The following is a 23,390-nucleotide window of genomic DNA, read 5'->3' as shown; positions in this document are numbered from 1 at the left end:
AGTGCTTATCGCCTGACCTGACATGGTGGCCACACCTGCTTGGATTGGGATTACATTAGTAGGGGTCACAGCTTGTGCATCTACAAAAAATAGTCTCCATAAAAGTATGAGGGTAAAGGGGTAGAGAAAACAGAAGGCATAACATGCCACAAGTACACTTTTAATAATGGTACTCATCACTTCCCCAGCGCACCCTTCATACTCTGGCGTAGCTTCAAAGGTGATGAAGATCACACCTGAAATTTGTGTAAAATGCATAATTACATTGTTAATATATGTTAGCTCAAGCTTCACAGGTGTAGAGTGCGAGTGTGATGAAGAACAGTTGTGCCCACACAATACAGGTTCTAGGGTCACAAAGCACTTCTAAGACACATGTATTGCCATTACGAAGTCGTGGTTATGTTTGAGATAAATAAATCAAAAAAGCACAAAAATATAAACTAGGAGGCACTTTCTTGTTCAGACTGTACAATGAATTGTACAAAATGATCCTTAAGAGTTGGGGGTCTAGGATCCCGGGAAATCATGGGACACAGAAATAATAATGTCCACTTTCCCGATGAATAGCTATGTGTAAGAAAAGACAGTGTGCCTAGTCTGGATGTATGGGAAGCCCTTGCCATACTTCTCTTGCTCTAGAGCATGTTATCCTTGACTGCAAGTCTTCTGCCTGGTATTGTCTTGGACTGGTATTTTGTTATTACTCTTGCCTTGAATCACCTCTTCTTCTTCACGGCTGGGAGAGGTCTCTGCATGACAGGGTTTCATGTCCTGATGTAGTTCCAGGCTTTTATACCTCTGAACTTTTTACTGTGCGGTCAGTTGCTTCCTCCAAGTTATAGGGGCCACTAAACCTGGGGTTAAACCAGGTATATGTAAAGTTTCTCAACAACACGGAATCCCCCGGGTAGCGCTGTGGTGGTTTTAGGATATCTTCATTGGCCTCTGGGATTTTGTTCTCTTAGTTGTTCTTCGATCTTCCCACTTGCCTGCAGTTGCTGAGAAATAAAAGACACACTAGCCGTCAAAGAAGCTGTATACTCATACATTTCTTTTGGTTCCTAGACATAAAATCGAAATCAATAAAATCGAAAGTCAAAATGTCGAAAAAATAATCTCGAAAAAAAAAAGTCGAATTTTTTTTTAATACGTTTTTTATTCAAAATGGGGGGGTTCCCCCCCAACCCCCCTTTTTTTCTATTTTTTATTTATTTTACCCCTTTTTTTTACTTACCAAACCCAAAAAAAATATATAAATAATAAAAAAACAAATTCGACTTTTTTTTTTCGACATTATTGATTCGACTTTTTTGTCATTCGACTTTATTTTTTCGATATTATGACTGGACACCATTTCTTTTCCAAGTACATCAGATACTGGATTAGCATCTGTCAATGCCCTAGTGTCAACGTCCTAGTGGGAGGAGCCAAGGGTAGTCGCTTGCGCCGTCCGTTACCACCTTGTGCAATGTTAAATGGTGGTTGTATCCAGGCTGCTGGCACAATGCGACTAATGCTAATGGCAGACAATGTAACCAACTTTTATTTAGAGTTTATTTAATTTCACATATTTTTTTTAAGCAGGCCATTGAGGTGTTCACACACCCCATTTTCTTCTGTGTGATAAGCACAGGAAAACTTGTGCTTGATCCCCAGTAAAGTTGTTATGTGCTGAAATACTTCATTAACAAAGTGAGGGCCAATGTCAGACCGCAGGACCTCACACAGGCCCCAGCATAGGAAAACCTCCCTAACCAGGAATCTCACTGCTCTAAGGGCATCAGGATGTGAACAGGGACCGGCCTCACAACCACTATCATATAGCGGTAGTCTTGTCATACTTGTCATACTTGATCATGGCTTTAAAATCTATGTGGAGATGTAGGAACAGACCCAGTGGGGGAGGTATGGCTCCTCTCACTAACTTTAATGTATGCCCTGCAGTGAAACTCTTGCAAGTAACACAATTCTCCACAAACACTTTCGCATGTTCCACTAAATCGGGACAAAACCATTCTTCTCCAATGTGAGCAGCAAAAACATCCTTCCTCATGTGGGTAGAATGGTATAATTGTGTGAGTGCATTCTGTAATAATGCTAGTGGCATCACCAGCTTGGCCGTACTCTCCTGTCGCCATAGGGCATCTGATGGAGATATGGAGCATCCCCTTCTGAACCATAATTCTTTTTCTTCCACCAGCGCACATCCCTGTAACTCCATTATTTGTGTCACTGGTAGCGCAATGTACCCTTCCTGTAACAGCATTATGTGCACGCATGTAGCATGGGGTATCAAAATCAGAAATGTCGCCAAAATGTGCTGCATGCTTCGCTTCTGCATCTACTGCCTCATTGCCCCCTGAGATGAGGTCCTTCCCTATCCCCTCTGTCACTTCCTGGTCCTGGTCCTTGCTCTGCTCTATTGCCAATATAAGAGCCACTTATTCTGCTGCTTGCACTGATAAATGTAATGATAATCTAGCGCTGGCTCCTACCTCTGCTGTTCCATCTGCCTTTATTTTCACTACCACTGTCCCAGTGTGTCTCTTCCCTGTGTTCTGGTCTATCATTGAAGAACTGTCAATATAAAGCACCACTCCCCCTTCAAGTGGCTTCTCCCTAACTCTAGGAAGGTCATCATACTACTCCATGTTTGTAGTTCAGTTGTGCACATAGTCTCCCACCTCTATTGCTTCGGAGTCAAAAGTCGACAGGTTCACGGTCCTGCATCTTACTACCTTTATGGCTGGATTTGATAGTATTACTTCATACCCTGAAGGCCTATCAGTGGTCAGTGTATTCTTGGGTTGTACGAGTATTGCAACGAGAGCATGCTCCACAAAAAGGGTGGTGCTGCACCCCATTGTGATACTTACTGCCTTCTCTACTGCAAAAGCAGCAGCAGCTATTGCTTGCTCACAAGGGTAATGTCCCCTCATCTCAGGATGTAATTTCCTGCAATAGTATGCTAATGGCTTGTGCCCTAACATGGTTTTCTCTGTGAGCACTATTGTCATCACTTATCCATTGGAGTGTGAGAACAAATACAATTTGTGCAGATAGTCTGGTATCCCTAACATGAGAGCTGTTCATATTGCTTTCTTCAGCTCCTCGAATGCATCTGTAATTTCTTCTGTACATTGTAGTGTGCCTTCCCCTCTTTGTGCTTCGTTGAGTGCACTTAACAAAGGTGTTGTATGCATGCTGTCGTCAAATACCCAAGCTCTGCAATAATTACAGAGACCTAAAAACTGCTGTACCTACCTCACTTTTTCTGCTGTCTCTTTTCGCCCCTCCTGTGATATTAACTGTCCAATGTACAGCACCTCCTTCTGGCAGTACTGTTAATTCACCTTGTCTACCTTGTACCCCTTCTCTGCTAATAATTTCTGCACTGCATCTCTGATTTGCTGCAGATCAGGATATTGTCAACGTACTGTTTAATGGTACTTTCTAAATATACGTTGCCCAAACCCATCTTCAGGACCCTATTAAATATGGAAGTTGACTTACACTACCCCTGTGGAAGCCTAGTGTGTTTTCACTTCCTGTTTCTATATAGAAATGAGGTCAAGTCCTGTGACTCTGGGTGAAGTGGTATCGAGAACAAGACATTCTTCAAATGTATTACCGTGAAGTGAGTAGCTTCCATGGGAATTCTACATAGAATTGTCGCTCGATTTGGAACTAGAGGAAATTCTGTCTCTACAATCTGGTTCAAATGGTGAAAATCCTGTATAAAACGACATGACACCCCTGCTGCTTTTTCCACAGGATACACTATGATGATGAACGTTACTAGTATGCCCTGTTTCACTAGTGCTGCAATTATCTCATAAATGCCTTCATCCGCTTCTCTTGACAAAGGATATTGTTTGGCCCTTGGTAAAACTGCTCCTGGTTTAAGCTTTATCTTTAATGCCCCTATCCCCTTCAGCAGCCCCATGTCATAGGGACTTGTGGTCCATAAAACAATGGGTACACTTCCCAAATCCTCCTCGAGAAATAGTGGTGGTGCTTTCTACAACATCGCCATTCTCTGTGGTACTTCCCTATAGTGCATTCGCACCCAATTCTTGATGCTGATGTTGAACACCACTTCTTGATCTGATCAATCATCCAGGAACAGTTATTCATCAGCCATGTCAGTCAACCAGGTATATGTAAAGTCCCCTATTGCAATCCCTGTCCTCCAGCATCGTCCAGTGTCATCTGTCCCATGTTGTGTTATCCTGTCATCCCCCACTATTACCACCTCAGGTTCTATTGGGACCACTTTCCCCCCAGGCTCATTTAATGGAACTTCTGGCCTGAATATATACTCATTGGGTAATCTCCATAGCTTTACCTGAATCCCTGGAAGCCATGCTATCAATACCTCCACTCCATATTGGAATAGTTCAACATCTGCTGGCACCCCCCCCCTGTACCATGTGCCCACAATATGCCTGAATAATCTCCCTCACATTCATGTATTGAATCCCTGTTGTTGAACACACCATCCCTTGGTCTGTGAATGAGATGGTCATGTTGAGTTTATTCATATCACTTGCATTTATGTTCACTGGTGTCTGTAGGGAATAAAATAGGGGCAAATCTCAGTCATGCACCATTATAGTGAGTGAAAATGTGTCTGTAAAAGGAACCAAATGCGTCGCTCCAGAGAATGACTGTGCATTCATAGAGTTGCCTGTCATTGGGTATTTCCCTTCCCTGCTATAGGATCTAGTTGCCCCCATGCCATGAGAAAGCAAAATGTTGTGTCACCTATCATCACCCCTATATGTGGTTCCTCTGCCAGGTTGGGTGTAATCGATAGGATTGAACACATCAGGTCCATCTATGGACTGTCATATTGTGGGTATAATGACATCCCAGTCCCTGTGAATGGGTTGCCCCCACAACAGTCACCCCCAGCTTCTGAATGGGAATTCATCCCACAGAGTCTGCAAGTGTCAGTGTCACAACATCCTGCTTTGCTGCTGCTGGGGGCTGCATGTGTCTCTGCATCTGCTGTGGAGGTGGTGCTTGTGGGTATGACTGTGAAGGTCCCTGCATTTATGGTGCCTGTGTCATAGGGTGATATGCTTGCATATATGCATTTTGGGTCTCTGCTTCTCACTGTGTTTGGTCTTGGGCATAATAGTCAGTCTGTTTTGCCTTGTAAGTGGGTCGGTATGGCATTCCCCAATTCTGTTGCATCCCGCCTGCTTCTGCACATTCACAAGATGTGCCCTACCTGTCCACACACTGAACACTGTGGTGGTCTTCCCATTGGTCTCTGATAGCACCCTGGTGACCCTCTGGCCCTTGCTGCATCTAATGTCCATAACATCTTCAACTGGGTTCTCCTCCTCTCCCTCTAAACCCTTGGTACATATCTACCCGCCCCACAAAGCCTCCCCCTTTGGATGGTGGTCTGTACTGCGCCTCACCTACTCCTTCTGCGCTAGTCAACATCACTCCTTCTATTGTATACTTTGATAATTTCTTTTGCACTATCTTTGCTTCCTCCTGTTTTCTGTACTCATGCTCCTTTCTTGCATTCTCTTGCATCAGCCTACAATAGTGTACTATAGTAAGCTGAACCTCTGACCACAGTTTGGCCTCCATTCCCACGAATTGTTTGAGCTGCCTTTGCACTGGTTCTGGTAACCCCTGACACAATATATGATAGAATGATCCTATTGTTTTGTCCCATGGTTCAAGCATCTCCAGCCTTCATTTCTCTTGAACAGCCTGAATATATTGAATCGGATCCTCGTCCTCCCCTATTTAGTGTGCCATAATCACGCTAATGTCTGAGGTATCTGGGTACTGCACTCTCAGAGCATGCCACATGGGCGCTCAACAATTATTGAATGGAAAACCATTTTGTGCCGTGTACTGTACTGTTACTCTGGGGTAACCTGCTCTTTTCCATACATCAGGGTTCATTACGACCCAGGCGTTAACCATGGCGCTATTAGCACCATGGTTGACGCCGGATTCCGCCATGGTGAATGGCAGAATTACCGCTCCATTCCAAGGTTGGCGGTGCGGTAATTCCCCATTCACAATTGGCCCTTCCCCATTCCCATTCTTGCCCCCATAGGGCTCAATGGGAATGGGGAAGGCGGTAATTACGGCACTGCAAATTGTGGTACCGTAATTACCTCCAAGGTCCCTTTGCGAGTCCCTTCCTTAATGGCTGGTAAAACCAGCCAATATAGTAGGGACCCGCAAAGGGACCTCGTAATTGGGTGGTAATGACCCTCATCATCTGCAACCTCCCAGAGAATTTCTGAAAGCAAGCTCTTCATGTCACTGACCACTAATGTAGTCCCTGCTATCAGTCTCTCTAGCTCATATATCCACTTCCCAGCCCCCGGAGTCAACAACAGTAACTTACATCTTAAATTGTCTGACTGGGATACTGCCCAACTTTATTTGTGTTAATGCCCACCTGTCCGGTTGTATTACCGCTGGATCATGGGTTGGGTGCTAAACATTACTCCTCATTAACCATTAGTTCCGTGGACCCAAAGGGGAATTTTTGGCACAATGACTGTGTGCTAGTGCCGCTGGCGGTAATTGCACCGAAAAATGGGAATTTTCCTGTTGTGTTTACCCCCAGTTCTGTGCTGGAGGTAAACACACCAAGTTCGAGATTGGGTGGAGCGGTAAATGTGGTGGTAACCCTACTACAGCTGGATGTGAGGGCTACTGCCCAATTCGTGGTGAGGTCCTGTGTCTCTGTCTGGGATTATCCTTATGGAGCATTGAGAGGGTCTCTCCTCTCTGTCATCTACACTCCCCAGTAGGTCTTCATCGGACCCTGTGTACCCGTCGGTACTGTCAATGTTCTCCTGGAAGCTAAGCCTCCTCAATACCGTGCTTCTCTGCTGCTTTCCCCCTGATTGACCCATACTTCTGCAATTCCCTACTCATGGAGCGATGAATATCATCTCTGTCTATCTGTGGAGTAGCCCTACTGGTTTTCCTGCTCTATCACTTTCAACTCTCCCTTGCGTCTCCCTTTCCTCGTAATCACTAAAATGTGCTAATCCCATCTTTTTTTTGCGCTTCGCTTAGACCGCATCTCTCCTCCTCTTTGCATCTCCAGTCCCTAAGGAGTCGTTCCACTTTTACTTTTCTTTTGTCCTTCTTTATTTGCCAGCCAGTTTCTCCTCTTCCTGTTTACATCAGTTACATTTTCCTCGAGTTTGCATCCTTCTGTCTTTGGAGTTGCTAGGCTATTATTGCATCATTTGGTGAGGAAAGATAGCTCAAGGACAATGTGTTTGTCTTGGAAGCAAGACAAAGCACGCAACCGCTCTTCGAAACAACACGCGGAATTAAGCGTGCTATAAAAGAACAATTATAATTTATTGTTAATTTTGGTAGATTCCTTGAGGTATTTTCAACTGGCTGGTATTCGGCAAAAAATAATCTTCTGATATCAGTGTGGATATTTATCAGGATATGCTCAGGGTAGTTGGTGTTTTGCCCTCCCAATAAAGGTGTTTTTGATTATTCTGAGAAAGAATCAATGTCTACTTCATTCACAGTTTGGGAGTTCTATGCCATCATTGATGCATTATACTTCTCAGTTTTAAAGGGAGTTTGGGTAATGGGCGTAGTGCTGGACACAGGGAAGTGTTTGGGTCATGAATTAAGGGTTGTGGCTGGTGTTGAAAGTGGAATATTGTGGGTATGCATCAAGTCGTGTGTACAACTGCTTGAGTAGGTTCGATCAACTGTGGACCAGAAGATGCCTTAGATGTGTATGTTCTTCAGGAACCCCGAGTAGCACTATTGGAGTGGTCACCTACCAACAGAATGACATTTCCCACGACAATGGTTCCTTTCGGAAGCAGGGGGTATCACCAGGGAGACTTCAGGATCTGGATAAATTGTCTACAAATGCCTTGAAAATTAAGGGTTGTTCGCTATAAGGGCACTCTTAATGGGAAATTGGTTGGCTTATAATGATGGAAAACCTGCTCCCTTCCCTGTCCTACTGTTCCTTTATGCTATCACTGTGCCTTGGAGTATGATGGTGTGGACAGAAACAGAGTCTATTCAATGAATTAGGAAAGTGTAGGAAGATGGAGTGTCCATTATAGTATATGCAATAAAGCAAGCTTTAGCATGTTCATTTCCAAACTAAAAGCGTGAACAACCCCCAATGTATAGACAATGTATAGACTAGATACTGTTACATTTTCTGGTGCTGATAAAGAGCCTGTTATCAGAATTACTTTGTGCATTAATAACTAAATCAAAACCTGGGAAGATGCATTCCTTTGCTTGAAGGAGTGAACTCTCCCTAACACTTCATCACTGCCTCGTACACTTGCCGCTTTCTCTGGGCACATGGCACAGCCCATCTGAAAATGTCTTTCCACAGGTGTAAACTTGAGAGCTACTTGACAATGTATCGTCTGTTTAGCATCCTGGGCTTTTCTATCTATGAAGGCTAGTACAACCTCTGTCCCACATCTCATTGTCAAATGTTCACAACCTTGCACTGCTTAACAGTAACAAGCCCCAACTGCAAAGCCTTGATTTGTCATACTACCAGCAGCACTAATGGCTTGTGCCTCACAAAAAATGTCTATAAGAGCTACTCCCTTTTTCTATTAGTCTTGTCTATAGTAAGGCAAAACATTAGATAGAAGATGTATTTTGTATTCCCACAGTGGTGTCATGGGTTGCTCTTGCATTATTTGAGAGCCATGATTCTGTGATATCGAGAAATGTAAGGTTTGATGCAGATAGAAGGTTAGGAATGTTCAACATCTGTTTCAGCATCTCTTAGGGCAGAATCTGGAAAGTTAAGGACAAGGGTTGGGGTGAACACCAGTGTTTTCTGTTGTGAATGAATGCTTCAGTTCAATAGGTTTTTCTCAGGGGTGGTATGGGATTCGAGGGAATTATTAAGGGCCCGATTCATGGACTGATGTTGCATGGTTCAAAGTGACTTTGCACTGCTGAAAAGTGACTTTGCACTGCCAACACAAACCCTGATTCATGGAACTGTGCAAAGTGTATTTTTGCAGTGCAAAACACTTGAAACACTTGTGTATAAGCACATTATAAATGCCATATTATGTCATATCAGAGAATTCCTTGAATCAGGCCCTACACGCATAAGTAACCTCTGTATGCTGCCTTCTCCTACAGCGAGTATCAATGAGGTTGAACCTGGTGCTTGACCTTGGTGTTTGAGTGGTTAATACATCTCTTGGGGTTAAAGTATTGCATTGGAAAGATTTATGAAAACGTTGACAAACTCCTTGCATACATGTTGCATACATATAAGAAGGGGTATGAGTTGATGAAAAAAAGTCTCCTCGAATTTGTTTTCTAGTGAATTATAGCAATCAGAAGCTAACCATTTAAATGGTAACTACAGTCACCTTGAATTACACATTGAATTATTGGTTGGAAAATATGACATGATACTCAATACACATAGATATTAATTGTGTGTCTATTAGAAACACTTTCTATGTAGGCAGTTACCTCCTTGTTTCAGCGACATCACTGTTGTTGGTATACTAAAGCTTTTGAGTACATCAGAGTCGTGGGATGATCTGGAAAGTTTGCATAAGCCTGAGTGGAGATGGGATCAGCTGAGCATTTTACTTGTACAATGAGTACAACATTTTGCTATTACAAAACTATTGTTCTCCTACACATGGAGGTTTCAAGGAAATGTGCATGCAATTAATTTCACCTACAAATTCAGAAAATGAGTCACTTTATAAAATCCATCCATTATGGTTATGAGTTTTTAGTCCTATCTGTGATTCAGGTGTATTTTTGAACATCAATCGGAACCTCATCCACCAATCCTTGCAGAGCATTAAACTATTTTGACTGTTGCTCTGCCATGAATGACTATAGTGCTTTTAATTGAGTCAGTGGCACAGAATTGCATAACTGAAAGAAGCTTCACCAGTAATGCAATCACAATTTGGTTGGCACTGTGGGCCAAACCATGTACTTCAAATAGTCTAAGAAATACAGGAAGTTAATATGGGAGTGTATGAGGAGGTTCACTCCAAAAGACATGGTGGAATTCCGTTAGGGAAAGATTTGTACTGGCAATAGTCTTGTGACCTGGCCTATGGTACTGCATCCTGAAGAATAGGCCAATGTAACAGAGTGAACAGTCAGGGGTGGGAGAAAGTGTTAGATTCCACTCCACCAGTCACGAAAATGAAATCTGGATGATTTCTATCTGCTTCTGCCATGCCACGCATTCACATGAAATTTCCATGCCTGTCTGCCATGCCATGACAAGCAAAATAATATCTTTTGTGTGTCTGCTTCTCTAGCAAAACCTACCGCAAGTGAAGCAGTTTCGCCCGCAAGAGCAACTAATGATTTTTTTTTTTCGGGTGCGTTGTTTCTCAAACGTGTTTGTCCCGTATTGCACATCAGGTGCATGATTTGTTATTGCGCAAACGTTGTCAGTCCAGAAAGAATAGACACCCCCTCGATTGTGAGGCACTACACTGTTGGCCGAAGATCAACCGCCTCATGTGTTTAGTAATAGAAAGGTGTAGCAAAAGCTTAACCATGGTGCAGCCATTTTAAGGTGACTGAAATCGCCATTTTGTTTTTTTCTTTTTTTCTCTAACGTTGCCTTTTTGCCTCATGTAAAACTGCTTTGCTGAAATATTATTCTGCTTCACTGGTGCACAATGCAAAGCCACGAGTGGCATGTTGAAACATAACGCAGTAACCCAGACAGAAATGCCTGGTCCCCTCCCTCGCATATCCTTGGAGAGTGAGCAGCAAGGCATTCTAATCAGTACAGCAGGTGCCAGCTAGTCTCGGTAAGCACAGTGGAAATACTAGAGTGAACATTGAATGACTTGAATTATGCTCTTCTTTGTGGCCCCCCTTTCCTGAGACCGGTAGAGCCCTGAAGAGCAAGTTGACCCCCAGTACACAAATAGAAACGAGGAGATAGCAAGGCCTGGAATATGTCTCTCCCTACGCACAGCTTGCTTGTAGAAACAGAAGCATTGTGTTCTTTAAAACAAAGACTTATGTCTGTTAGCTTACAAAATTGCAAACTGTTACTAAATGAATGTTTGAAGGTGTCATACTCGTCACCATTGTCAATCATCATTCCTAGTTCAAAGGAAATGCAGTAGGGGCAGTATACATTGTGAGACTACTGATTACTAGATGCTTGTTTTGTATATATGTAACTGTTGTACACATTTCTCCCTCTTGTGCCCCCGAGGTCTGGTAGACACATGAGCACAAAATAAAATGTAAATGGACTCAGTAGGCTGATTGTGATCTTTAATGATATCCTCTAGATGATCCCATTACAAAATTCCCAGTGGCCGTAGCTCCTCAGGCAGAATGTCCCCGTCGAACAAAGATATATTGAGGACAGTTAAATGCAGAATTCATCTGATGCACATAGTTAAGATGGCTGGTGATATCAGACGATGTAGTTTCAAGAAGGAAATAGATGCATGAGGAAAACCAGGAGAGAAAAGTTAGCAGTTTAACTATAATACTCCCTTAAGCACTTTAACACACAGGTTAACAATGCCTGAAAAAGAAAGCCTGATTATGGAGGATAAGCCAGATTTTGTTGTTATTCTTCTTGAAACTTAGAATCACACCCTGTCTGGAGTAAATCACTTGTTAGCCACGGTTCTATGTGAAAAGACCTTTTTGTAATGGTCTCAAGAGAAAAAGACCAATTTACATTGACCAATTTTCTTTTGATCGGAAAACCAGCATTTTAAAGGTCTTTTTTTTCTTGGGACCTTTGACATGAGGTTTTCCTTCTTTTTTTTACATATGCCATTGTTCCTCTCCTCCCCCCACTCTCCAAATCAAAACACATGCATTCACACAACACACACACAAACACACATGCACCCACAAACCCCCAGATCTCAGCCCTGCCCCCCTACCTCCTCCTCCCCAACCCCCAAACCAAAACATGCATACGTACACACACCAACACACACACTCCCACACACTTACCCATTCTCCTGATCCTGCACTTCCGGGTTCCAACCTGCCTGTCAGCCATTGGGCACACTCGTGAGCGGCAGGGGCATGACAGTTGGCTTTATAAAGACTGCTCTGTGCAGTCACAGAGCAGTCATTCTATATAAGGCTTTAATGAAAAGATCTTTTTAAAATGATCTTTTCACTTAGGAGTGTTAGACACAACGAATGGTCTGACTGTGAGTACTTTTTGGAAGTAACTGAGTCATAGGGTACCAGAAAACATTTTCAGGGATAGAGAGTAATTCTCAGAATAATGGAAATAAATGTAATTACTTTGATCACATTGCATAAAGAAACACATCTAAGGGATGGAGGAAATTTACATTTTAAGTTTTTCATAAGCCACATGATGAGTGGGGAATTACTGATTGGTGGGTTATCCATTTCAAAATGAGCAGCACAAATAGCTCTCCCATAGACTTAAACAGTTCTGTAACACTTCAATTCTGGCAAAAGGGAGGACAGAAACATGGCTCCCAATATTGAAGCCTCATTATATCTATCAATGTCTTATTCTATGTCAATACATAATTCCTAATTATTTTTGGGCTGAGCAAATGCTAAGGAGATCAGATAACTAGCATGTTGAGGGTATATCTGATAGAAACATTGCTCTAAGGGTCAGGGATCCGTTCATGGCCATGGGCAGAGGAAGATGAGACACATTGATTAAAAGAATAGGGAACAGGGAAAGGGGAACAGAGAATCCATCAAACGTTCAGGAAGATGTTGAAATCATGGTTGCATTGGCCAGAGAGAAGGAATGAGAATCACTTTACTTTTCTGGTTCCCGATCATTTGAAGAAATCTGGATATCTTGATAAGGTTGGAAACGTTAGATAGGAGCCCCTATGGAGATTCTGTAGAAAGGGAAATGCCACTAAAGATTCTGGATCTGGGTACAACCTGAAATAGTGAGGAAGTTGTCAGTTGAGTTAGTCAAATAGAGCATTTGTTGGGTGGCTCAACACAGGGAACAGAAAATAAAAACCTGACAATGAAATTCCATGGAACAGGGGAGAGAAGAGGCTTTCTCCACCCATTGTTTCCAGTCACCAGACGCCCTTCCCTGTGTGGCACCATCTATTTTTTTGTAATGATGGGAGGCATCAGGCAGCCTCTCCCTGTTGCCTCCTCACCCTCACCCCTCCAAAAGAAACCGTACCCCTCCCCTACTCCTTCCCTCCCTCCATCCCTGCTTACCTGCTGGTCTGTTCACTTACCTGATGGTCTGGTCCCAGCGTGCTTCCCCCTACCAGCCACTGCCATAGAAATGGAAAGGGGATTTAATCTATTTTCCTGATGGCAGCAGCCATCTTTTGTTTTCCTCAGGATATTGGCATCACTTTCACAGCCAATCTCCCAGGGGAAGAAAATAAATAATTTGCACCCTGGAAACACCACAGGGTACAAATAGCTTTCACCCCACTATGGGGGGCAGACATGGCCAGTAATGGCCCCCATTCCTAGCTGAGGCCCTCGTTTCACTCGGTACTATCTAGGCTCAGGCTGGCAGGCTGTTACTGGCCATGTCCCCCCATCCCCTCACAGTGAAGGTGAAAGTAATATTCACTCTCATTCAACAGTAATATGATTTCCAATATGGCACTGTCTTGTGAATTCTCAGAAGATACTCTGCAATCACTGAAATGATGCTAAGGCCTTTGGATAGATTTGCTATGACGTTAGACATAGAGCTGCCCAATAATTTGATCCATTTGTATGTCAGGATGCTGTCCATCCTGAGAAGAATGTTAAATATGGGAAGAAATATTGAAATTCCTGAGCTTTACCATATGGTTGAACTCTTTGTGATTTGATTTTTTCTCCTACAAACCTTTCTGATGATGTTGCGAGGGACAAAGGAGCGTTGTTCAGTATTTTTTGTTTCCCTTTCATGAACTGAATTTCCTTCGACATTTAGCCATGAAAAGCAGTGATATATAATTGTACCCACAACCTCAATACTGACCAGAGGACCTGACGATGAAGAGTGAGATTGTTCCAACGTGAAAGAAACAAGGAAAGGCAGCAACCACCTCCTAGTATTATATCAACATCACTGATAGGCTAATAAGGAGTAGTGGCTTGTGAAGATAGTCTGAGTTCATTCCATACGTTCAAAGGCAGCAGGGGTGAGGGGTGTATGAGGGAAAGAAGTGTTGTTTGGATTATTCAACCCAGTGGTAACCCTAGCCACTCACATCAAATGAGACTTGTTGAAACTGACCAGATGTGAGGACCCTGTCTTAACTGGTTTGTAGAATAATCTTCTAGTGAAATGCTGTTTACACATTAAACTAGCTCTTGCCCAGTGAGGTAAACATGGTTACAAATGTACTCATTAATTTAATGATTTGTAAATCAAACAGGGAAGAATTCGTGTCTGAATCTTTTTCGGAAGTATCAAGCTCCCCAAGTTTGTGTTCTGTCTTACTAAGAAGATATTTTGTGCATTTGGCAGAGAATGCACTGTGCATATTTTCCATAATGTGGCTGGGTATCTGTATCCAGAACCTGACCATATTGGTGTCTAAAGCAAAGCCTGAGCAGGAAGTATCTTCTTTCACAATGGGAACCTTTGGAACAGTCCTTTGGACATCTCTAACGTTATCATCCAAAGCACACCAGAGCTGCCAAGGCTTTGCCTAGTATCCATAGAGGATCATTCAAAGAAAGAGGTAATTTCTTGTTCATTCTCCAGGGTATTAGCAGTATTGCCCTCAATGGCTGCTCGTGGGTATTCTGCCTTGTGTTCCCTATGGGCAAGTTTATCCATTGCCTTATGAATCCAGAAATGGATCTAGTGGGTAATGTGGTCTGAGAAACAACATAATGTTAAACGTATGTGAGTGCAAATTTAATTTACTCATGCTGTTAAGAAAGAGTTTCAGGTGGCCCGAAATGGCTGGAATGTCCTAGTTAAGCTTGTCCAGATTAACCTTGGATTTCTTGAGTTTTTGGGGAAATGATTGGCAACCAATAATTTTCTGAAAGGATGTGGACACAGAGTAGGAGTACTCATTTGAAGACTAAATAATGAACAACACATTATTGAGTCCTGGTTTTGAACTTGTATAGAAGATTGCTGATAGTGTGACAATAGATGCCAGATTTGTCTGTATGTTTTCGTAGTAAGAGCTTATTCCCCTTAGTTGCTTTCGTTGGGGCATACACATCTGATGTGCCAGCCTAATGAGAGAAAGTCAGAGGGGGGGGGGTTGGACATAGCCGGTTACAGCCTGCCAGCCGGAGCTTATTACAGGCCATATCCACCCCCAACAAGGGGGCGATATACATTTTCACCACAGGTATCATCAAGGATGTGAATGGTTTATTATTTTTTGGGGGAGATTGGCTGCATGGATCGCCATTCTCCTGAGAAAAAAAACAAATAAAATGGCCGCCGCCATAGGGAAAGGAACTATGTCCTTTTCCATTTCTATGGTTTTGCTGGGACCGGAGCACAAAGCTCTGGTCCAGCAGGTAAGTGGGGAGCGAGACAGGGGTGGGTAAAGGGATTGTTTTGTTTTGGAGTGGTTGGGGGAGGGTGGGGCGAGTGTGGGGAGGAGTGGGGAAAGAAGGAGAAGTTCCCTGTTGCCTCCCCTCATTAAATACATTAAAATAAAGATGGCACCACCTGGGTAAGGGCCTCGAGTGTCTGGAAACAGCTAGCAGTACAATGTGTATTCTCACCTGCTGTTCCAGGCACCTGATTGGCTGAGCGCCCTTCCCCGGATGCAAATACAAATGAGAAAAGCATGAATCTACTATTCTTAGAGGTCACGCCCGCTGTATGCTCATTAAATTCTCTGTGAAGGGTAATCAAGAGAGGAGTAATGCACCTACAAGGAGGGTAGAGGAGTTACTAATGTATGGGCATGGGGAGTGGAATAAAAAACGGACGGATATTGGATCATTGACTTTTTTAATATCTTTTGAAATGTTTGCCAATGCTGATGTAACAACTTATTGAGGCTTTGCCTCGTGGTATTTGTATTTTTTTCTCATTCAGTGTCAATGGGCCTCATTACAACCCAGGCGGTAAGGGGTTAACAGTGCCGTAAAAGGTGGCGGCGCCGCTAACCCCTTACCGCCTAATTACGAGGTCCCTTTGCGGGTCCCTACCTTAATGGCTGGTTTTACCAGCCGTTAAGGATTGGACCCACAAAGGGACCTTGGAGGTAATTACGGTACCGCAATTTGCGGTACCGTAACTACCGCCTTCCCCATTTCCATTGAGCCCTATGGGGGCAAAAATGGGAATGGGGAAGGGCCAATGGTGAATGGGGAATTACCGCCCCACCAACCTTGGAATGGGGCGGTAATTCTGCCATTCACCATGGCGGAATCGGTAAAATACCACCGGCAACCATGGCGCTAGTAGCGCCATGATTACCGCACGGGTCGTAATGAGACCCAATGTGTCTTTCTGTTGTGTTCGGGTAGAAAGAAAGATAAGCGCAATATGACTGTCTGGTCGTCCATACCATTGAACAAATTAGCTAGCAGGAGCGAAGGGCCCAAACTTGTTTCTTGCTGTTATCTACGTTGAAAAGGTGCTATTGATGTGCACCTAACAGTGATGTTTTTAACTGACATTGTCTGCTCTCGCACCTGTTACATTTGGCAACACCTGAAGTCACTGTTTGCTGGAGTATCTCTTTGCATTTTCTTTCCCGTATTATTGAATTATTGAATTGCTAAATGTGTGTTGGTCAGCTAATTGTCTAATTGTTTAATTCATGAATGGCTTCCAATGTCCACTGCCGAGTTATTTAGCTAGGCAACCACTGAAAAGATATGGATGGACACATTACACACACTTTGCACTGGGGATTGCTCACATAGCACCATGGAAAAATTACCATAGTGCACATTTCATATTATTTCAATGCATTTTGCCCCCGTACTAAGGACTAGGACTACAACACACATTTCACTGGTGCACAAATTAAATGAACGTTTTTGGCAATTGAGCGATTTTGCTTTGGTGCTAATTGCACTTGTACTGGTGCAACGTTTCTGTAATACAGCCCATGCTATGCACATATATTATGCAATCCAGCATTTTACTTTAGTGAGTTAGCAAACATACACTTTTCACCATTGCAAGTGCAATTAACACAAGGGCAAACGAACATATTGATCTAATGCATTATTACAATGGTGCATACATGCATTGACATAATGTTTTTGCATTAGAGCTACTTTTACTCTAGTGCTTATTTCCCAGGCACAGATTAAACATGTCTGTAATAGGGATCATAGTGTGCGAATACAGGAACTTTGCAAATAGTTCAATGAGTACCAGAGCAACAGTGCAAAGCAGCAGGAGTAGGCCAAACACCCACCTAGTGGAATAAAGCATTGAAAGACTATGTTTTTGTTTTTTTTTTCTCCAGGCCAGCGTGTCACTTTTTGCTAATAGCAGTCGCACAGGTGCAACGTTTCTGCAGTAGTGTAGGCCATTCACCAGATAGGAAACATGTCAAGTCTGTCGTGCTGCAAGAGCTAAGTGATGCGTATCATGCTTGCTGCTTGATTAGGGGCACTTGTGGAACGAAGGCCATCAGGAACAAAGGCTGTTTCCTGTCTCAGCCTGTCTTTGCCTGGCCTTGCCTCTGGCCAGAGACCCTGCATCTCCGGATCCGAAACAAGGGCACAGACCCAAGGTACTGTTGTATTGGGCACCATTCCGTTACTTATTAATACAGCTTTTTATCAGTGACTTTATTTCCTGGCTGTCATACTGATTATACGTCGCTGCCAACATATAATACACAACTTATGGACATTTTCGCATCCTCCTGCTTGCTGCTGTATACTTAAAAATTGCACCAGGCTCATTGCATTATCCCCTCACGATACTGCATTCAGCCGCATGACATCACTCTACCGAATGCTAACATGTATACTGCATTCATCGCTCTGCATGTTTACTCAACGAACGACTTGCATATTGCTCGCTCTGCGCTCTGCCCCTCCTACCTGCTCTTTGCTTGAGCCATGCCGCCAACTGTTAGCTAGGCCCTACCTGCTTAAGCTAGACCAACTATCCACAGGCCGGTCAGACTGATACTCCTCTCTTAATGCCCAGAGAAACTATAATTGAAACTATTTGCCTACCCCCATACTCCTGCCTTGCTCGGCTACTAGTAGCCTCTGCAATTATCCTCTGCACTGTGTACACTAGCCAACCATTGACTGACTGCCAGCACTGCACGACCCTATTAACTCAGTCGCCTTTGCCGTAAATGTACGCAAATGAAAATGTATTCAGCCTACTGCATATGACCAACCATTGCCTACATCTCGACTGATAGTTGCTTACTGCATAATAGTCACTACCAATAGAATGGTATTTAAACTTGACACTAGAATCCAGTATACTTGACTCTGTTACCTGAAACGGTATTTAGCTTGTTAACTGCATCTAGCCTGTCGGCATTCCAACAGCTGAAACTGGACCTAGTCTTATAGCTGCATCCAGCCCGCCTGTATTTTGACACCTGACATTCTGATTGTCTGCATTTTGCCATCTGAAACTGCACCTAGCATGTTAGTTGCATCTAGCCTGTCTGCATTTTGTCATCTGAAACTGCACCTAACATGATAGTTGTATCTAACCTGTCTAAATGTTGTCATCTGAAATTGAAGCTAGCATGATATTTGCATCTAGCCTGCCTGCATTTTGTCATCTGAAACTGCACCTAGCATGATAGTTGTACCTAGCCTGTCTACATTTTGTCATCTGAAATTGAACCTAGCCTGATAGTTGCATCCAGCCTGTCTGCATTTAGCCATCGGAAATTGCACCTAGCCTGATAGTTGCATCTAGCCTGCCTGTATTTTGCCAACTTATATTGCACCTAGCCTGATAGTTGCATCTAGCCTGTCTGCATTTTGTCATCGGAAATTGCACCTACCCTGATAGTTGCATCTAGCATGTCTGCATTTTGTCATCGGAAATTGCACCTAGCCTGATAGTTGCATCTAGCCTGTCTGTATTTTGCCAACTGATATTGCACCTTGCCTGATAGTTGCATCTAGCCTGTCTGCTTTCTGAAACTGTACCCAGCCTGATAGTTGCATTTATCCTGCCTGTACTCGGCCATTAGCATGTATACTCTAGGTCTAGGTATACGTATTATAGCTACCTATTACAGGACAGCCTGGTTACCATTCTACATTGCCTCTTCCATCATACTAGCAGTACAAACCCACAGCTTGGCCACCAAATCTAACACATTGATCCTTTGTACCATGTCCTCTCCAATCTATTTTACCTACCCTACTATGCCTGACACACAACAGCTTAATACAGGACCTGAAATGAACCAGCATCAAGAATGCTCTACCGCACAATTGCCATGTAATACTACGGACAGAAATCTTAGATTACGTGCTCGCCTGTCTAAACTACATGAGTTACCAGCTAACAAAACTGAACAACTAATTCACCCAAAAAAAACTCCTACCTTTTAAGGCAACTGCAGAGCCTACTATGAAATATTCTAATCTTAAAAAATCCATACTGAACTGCACTAAACTGACCCCCAAAGACAGACCCAGTGCCACTCATCTCAACCTAGAAAGCCACAAACCTAATCTCAAAGGAGCGCTTATAAACGCTAAGTCTCTAGCCCACATGCAACAGAGATATCAGATATCATTCTAACAGACAACCTTGACTTCCTGGCCATCTCAGAATCCTGGCTACATGACGCTGCAGGCCCTGCCCTATCGCTAGCAGTTCCCGATAACTATACGATCCTGCGAGCTGACAGACACACCTCTCGAGTTGGGGGTCTAGCAATTATAGCTAAGTCTAGCCTAGACATGAGAACTATCACAACTCCTTCTATGAAATCTTGTGAATGCCTCACGGTCAAAATCGCTACCGCTAACTCCCAAACACTAAACATCTTTCTTATCTATAGACCACCAGGTCCCATTGGAACCTTCACGGAGTATACTTCTACTACCTTATCCTATAACCTAAAAACACTTCCCAAACAATAGTGCTAGGTGACTTTAATTTAGGCTACAATTACACCAAGGATATCCAATCAACGACTACTGCTTTGACTCTGAAAGAGTTGGGATTCTCCCAGAAAGTTAACCTACCCACACACAATAAAGGCTGAATCCTCGACTGGATAGCAGAACACAACTGCGAAGTAATTATCACGGATACTGTACCTCAGATTTGGACTGACCACCACCTGCTATTATTTACACTGACAACAAATCTTGCCACTGTCCAGTCCTTACTTGCCCCACCTGTGCCCACGAGGAACAAAAAACTCATGACAGCGGAAACATTGATGCTCGTCATAATACCTAAACTTAACTCAGTCCCAGACAATATGGATCCCAACTTGCTAGTCGAAAAGTACAACAAAGTTATGAACACGGCCCTTGACCTCATAGCTCTGCTCAAATTAAGGAAAAGCAAACCGAAAAAGCATCTCAACTCATGGTTTACTCCTCACCTAAAAAACCTTAGGTTGATTAAAAGAAAACTGGAAACCGTTTGGAGACCCTCTCCATCAGCCGAAAACAAACTCAACCTATCTAAGGCCTCATCCCAATACAAAAAAGACATTCTATTAGCCAAACAGGAAACCTATAATACTAGAATATCTCAATCTAAATCTAGTGTCAGAGAATTGTTCAGCATTTTGAAAGAATTGGAAACACCTATTGTACCACAAGAAAACTGCACCAAGGATAAAAATTGGTTCTCCAGTATACAACATGCCTTAACGAACAAAGTCGCAAACCTACTGACTAAAATCGCCCTCAAGAAAGCTTCTCTAACGCCTCACAGCCCTCAGAGTACAGCGCCACCTTCAGAGTCCAAAGAAGAATTGCCATTCTGCTTCTCTAAAGTATCAACCATTGAGGTGGAAAATGTCATACTGGGTCTTAAACCGTCCAATTGTAAAGGCGATCAAGGCGATGTAAAGGCATTCAAGGCCCAGCACAACTTATTAAGGATGCTGCGAGAAAATTATCGCCATTCATAACCAAACTCATCAACTCCTCCTTCACCACAGGCACGGTACCAAACCATCAAAAAAAGTCTTGGGTACTGCCACTATTAAAGAAGCAAACCCTTGACCCAGACATTCTCACGAACTTCAGGCCTATCACGACTGTGCCCTTTCTTCTAAAAATGTTAGACAAAGTGGCCTATATGCAAATACAAAACTTCCTAGAATCCAACCACCTACTCGGATTCCCGCCAATCTGGGTTCCGCCCGCAACACGGGACTGAGACAGCTTTAATCGATCTTAAGGCTCAAATAGACGAGTGCAGAGACAATGGTCAAGGAGCCCTACTCCTCCTCCTGGACCTTTCAGCTGCATTCGACTTAGTCGACCATACAGTCTTATGCAGCCGCCTAGACTCTGCAGCCCATTTCTCCAAAGAAGCTATAACGTGGATCAAGTCCTTCCTGAGTAACCGAACTATGAGAGTCTTCTCTCCATCAGCCTCAGCAGACCCGATCCCTATAACCTGCGGTGTACCACAAGGATCTTGTGTGTCACCTACACTTTACAATGTATTCACTAAGCCCCTCTTTGACGAAATGGATCATCTGGGTATCGCCTACACGAACTACGCAGACGATACCCAGATCCTCCTTCCGCTTTCAGGAGATTACGCAGAAATTCTAGCTCTAGTGAATAGAATCTTTAGCATCGATCAGGCATGGATGGCCACTCATGGCCTATGCCTGAACGACGACAAAATGGAGCTCATCATCTTAGGCACCCCAACTTACATATCCAAACTTAGCCCTGACTATCCCAACTTTATTATTGACGGTAATAACATAAAAGTAGCGAAAGAAGTGAATACCCTAGGCTTTTACCTAGACGCCACCAAGAACTTCTCTAAACAAGTCAACTCACTTGCCTCTGCTACTGCATACACATGCAAACTTATCAGAGCTAGCAAACAATTTCTCTCCGCAGATAGCTGCATTAGGCTTGCCAGAGCCCTCATACTCTCCAAATTGGATTACTGTAATGGACTCTACATTGGAGTGAACAAATATACCATACATAAAATTCAGGTCCTCCAGAACAATGCCTTGAGAGCAGCCCTTCAGATCAACAGAAACAAGCATATATCTTCTATAAGAAGAGAATATAAATGGCTATCCACTTTTGATAAAATTCAATTTAAGATCGCCTCCCTTACACACAAGTGTCTTAACAATAAAGCACTGCCTTACCTCACGGACAGGCTATGTAAAAGAACCTCATCCAGACCAACAAGAACAGCCAACACGCGTTTCAAACTCTCACTATAGGAGGACATAGCTTCCCAGTCAAGGCGGCGCAGCTGTGGAACTCCCTACCCCCTGGTATCAGAGAACCTCAGCCCTTCTATAAATTCAGACAGAATTTGATCAAGTGGCTAAGAGCCAATGATATTTAACTACCCTGACCTGCACGCTCTCTCTTGACGCACCTCTCTCTTGACGTCTACCCTTAGCTCTCGGAAATCGCTTATTATGTGTTTGAAGTACTGAGCGCACCCCATTACTATGACATCTGAACTTGTTTTCTGCATTGTAATGATCTTGGTGCCACTTGACCTGTTAAGCCACTCTGTATATAACTGTATATTGTAATCCTACTATACTGTACAGATGCTGTAAATATGCTACTCGGCCTTTGATTTCTGCCATGTTTATACCTGCTTATTGTAACAATTCTGATGCCCCTGTACATTCCTTATATACCATGTACCTGTAACTAAGCTGAACATATTCCTATTTTCTGCGCCCTGATGCCCCAGGGTCTGGTGCGCACTATAAATAATAAACTAAACTAAACTAAACTTGTAATGCCATCCTTATTAGAACGGATACACACAGGAAAGGTCCACGCAAACTAGCTCTCTGCAGGAATCACAGAATGACCCGGGCATGCAGAAGTATTTAAATGACGTTTTTTATTGCTCTGCACAGAGTAGAATTGAGATAAAAGTGGAATAATGTTACAATTAGCTAACTCGAGAAGACTGTTACAATTACATGGTCGATTTCAGCGTCAAGGAAATTGCAAGACCGTATTATGGTTAACTGTAGACCTAATTGGAATGGCACTGGGTAAAGAAACCTATTTTCACTCGCACGCAATGTCTCAGATTTCAAGGGCATTACAGGGCAGCAAAAGAACAACGGGTTGGCAATGAATTTTACATTTAGTTTCCATACAAATGATAATAACCAAAGCTGAGCAATTTGGTGAACGTTTACCGCTCTTGATATAGGAGGGCTGAGTTTCACTGAGTGATAACAAATGGATACCATCAAACA

This window comes from Ambystoma mexicanum, chromosome 7q, assembly GCF_040938575.1.
Source record: "Ambystoma mexicanum isolate Mex_15411 chromosome 7q, UKY_AmexF1_1, whole genome shotgun sequence".
Lineage (NCBI taxonomy): Eukaryota > Metazoa > Chordata > Amphibia > Caudata > Ambystomatidae > Ambystoma > Ambystoma mexicanum.
This window is presented reverse-complemented; position numbering follows the sequence as displayed.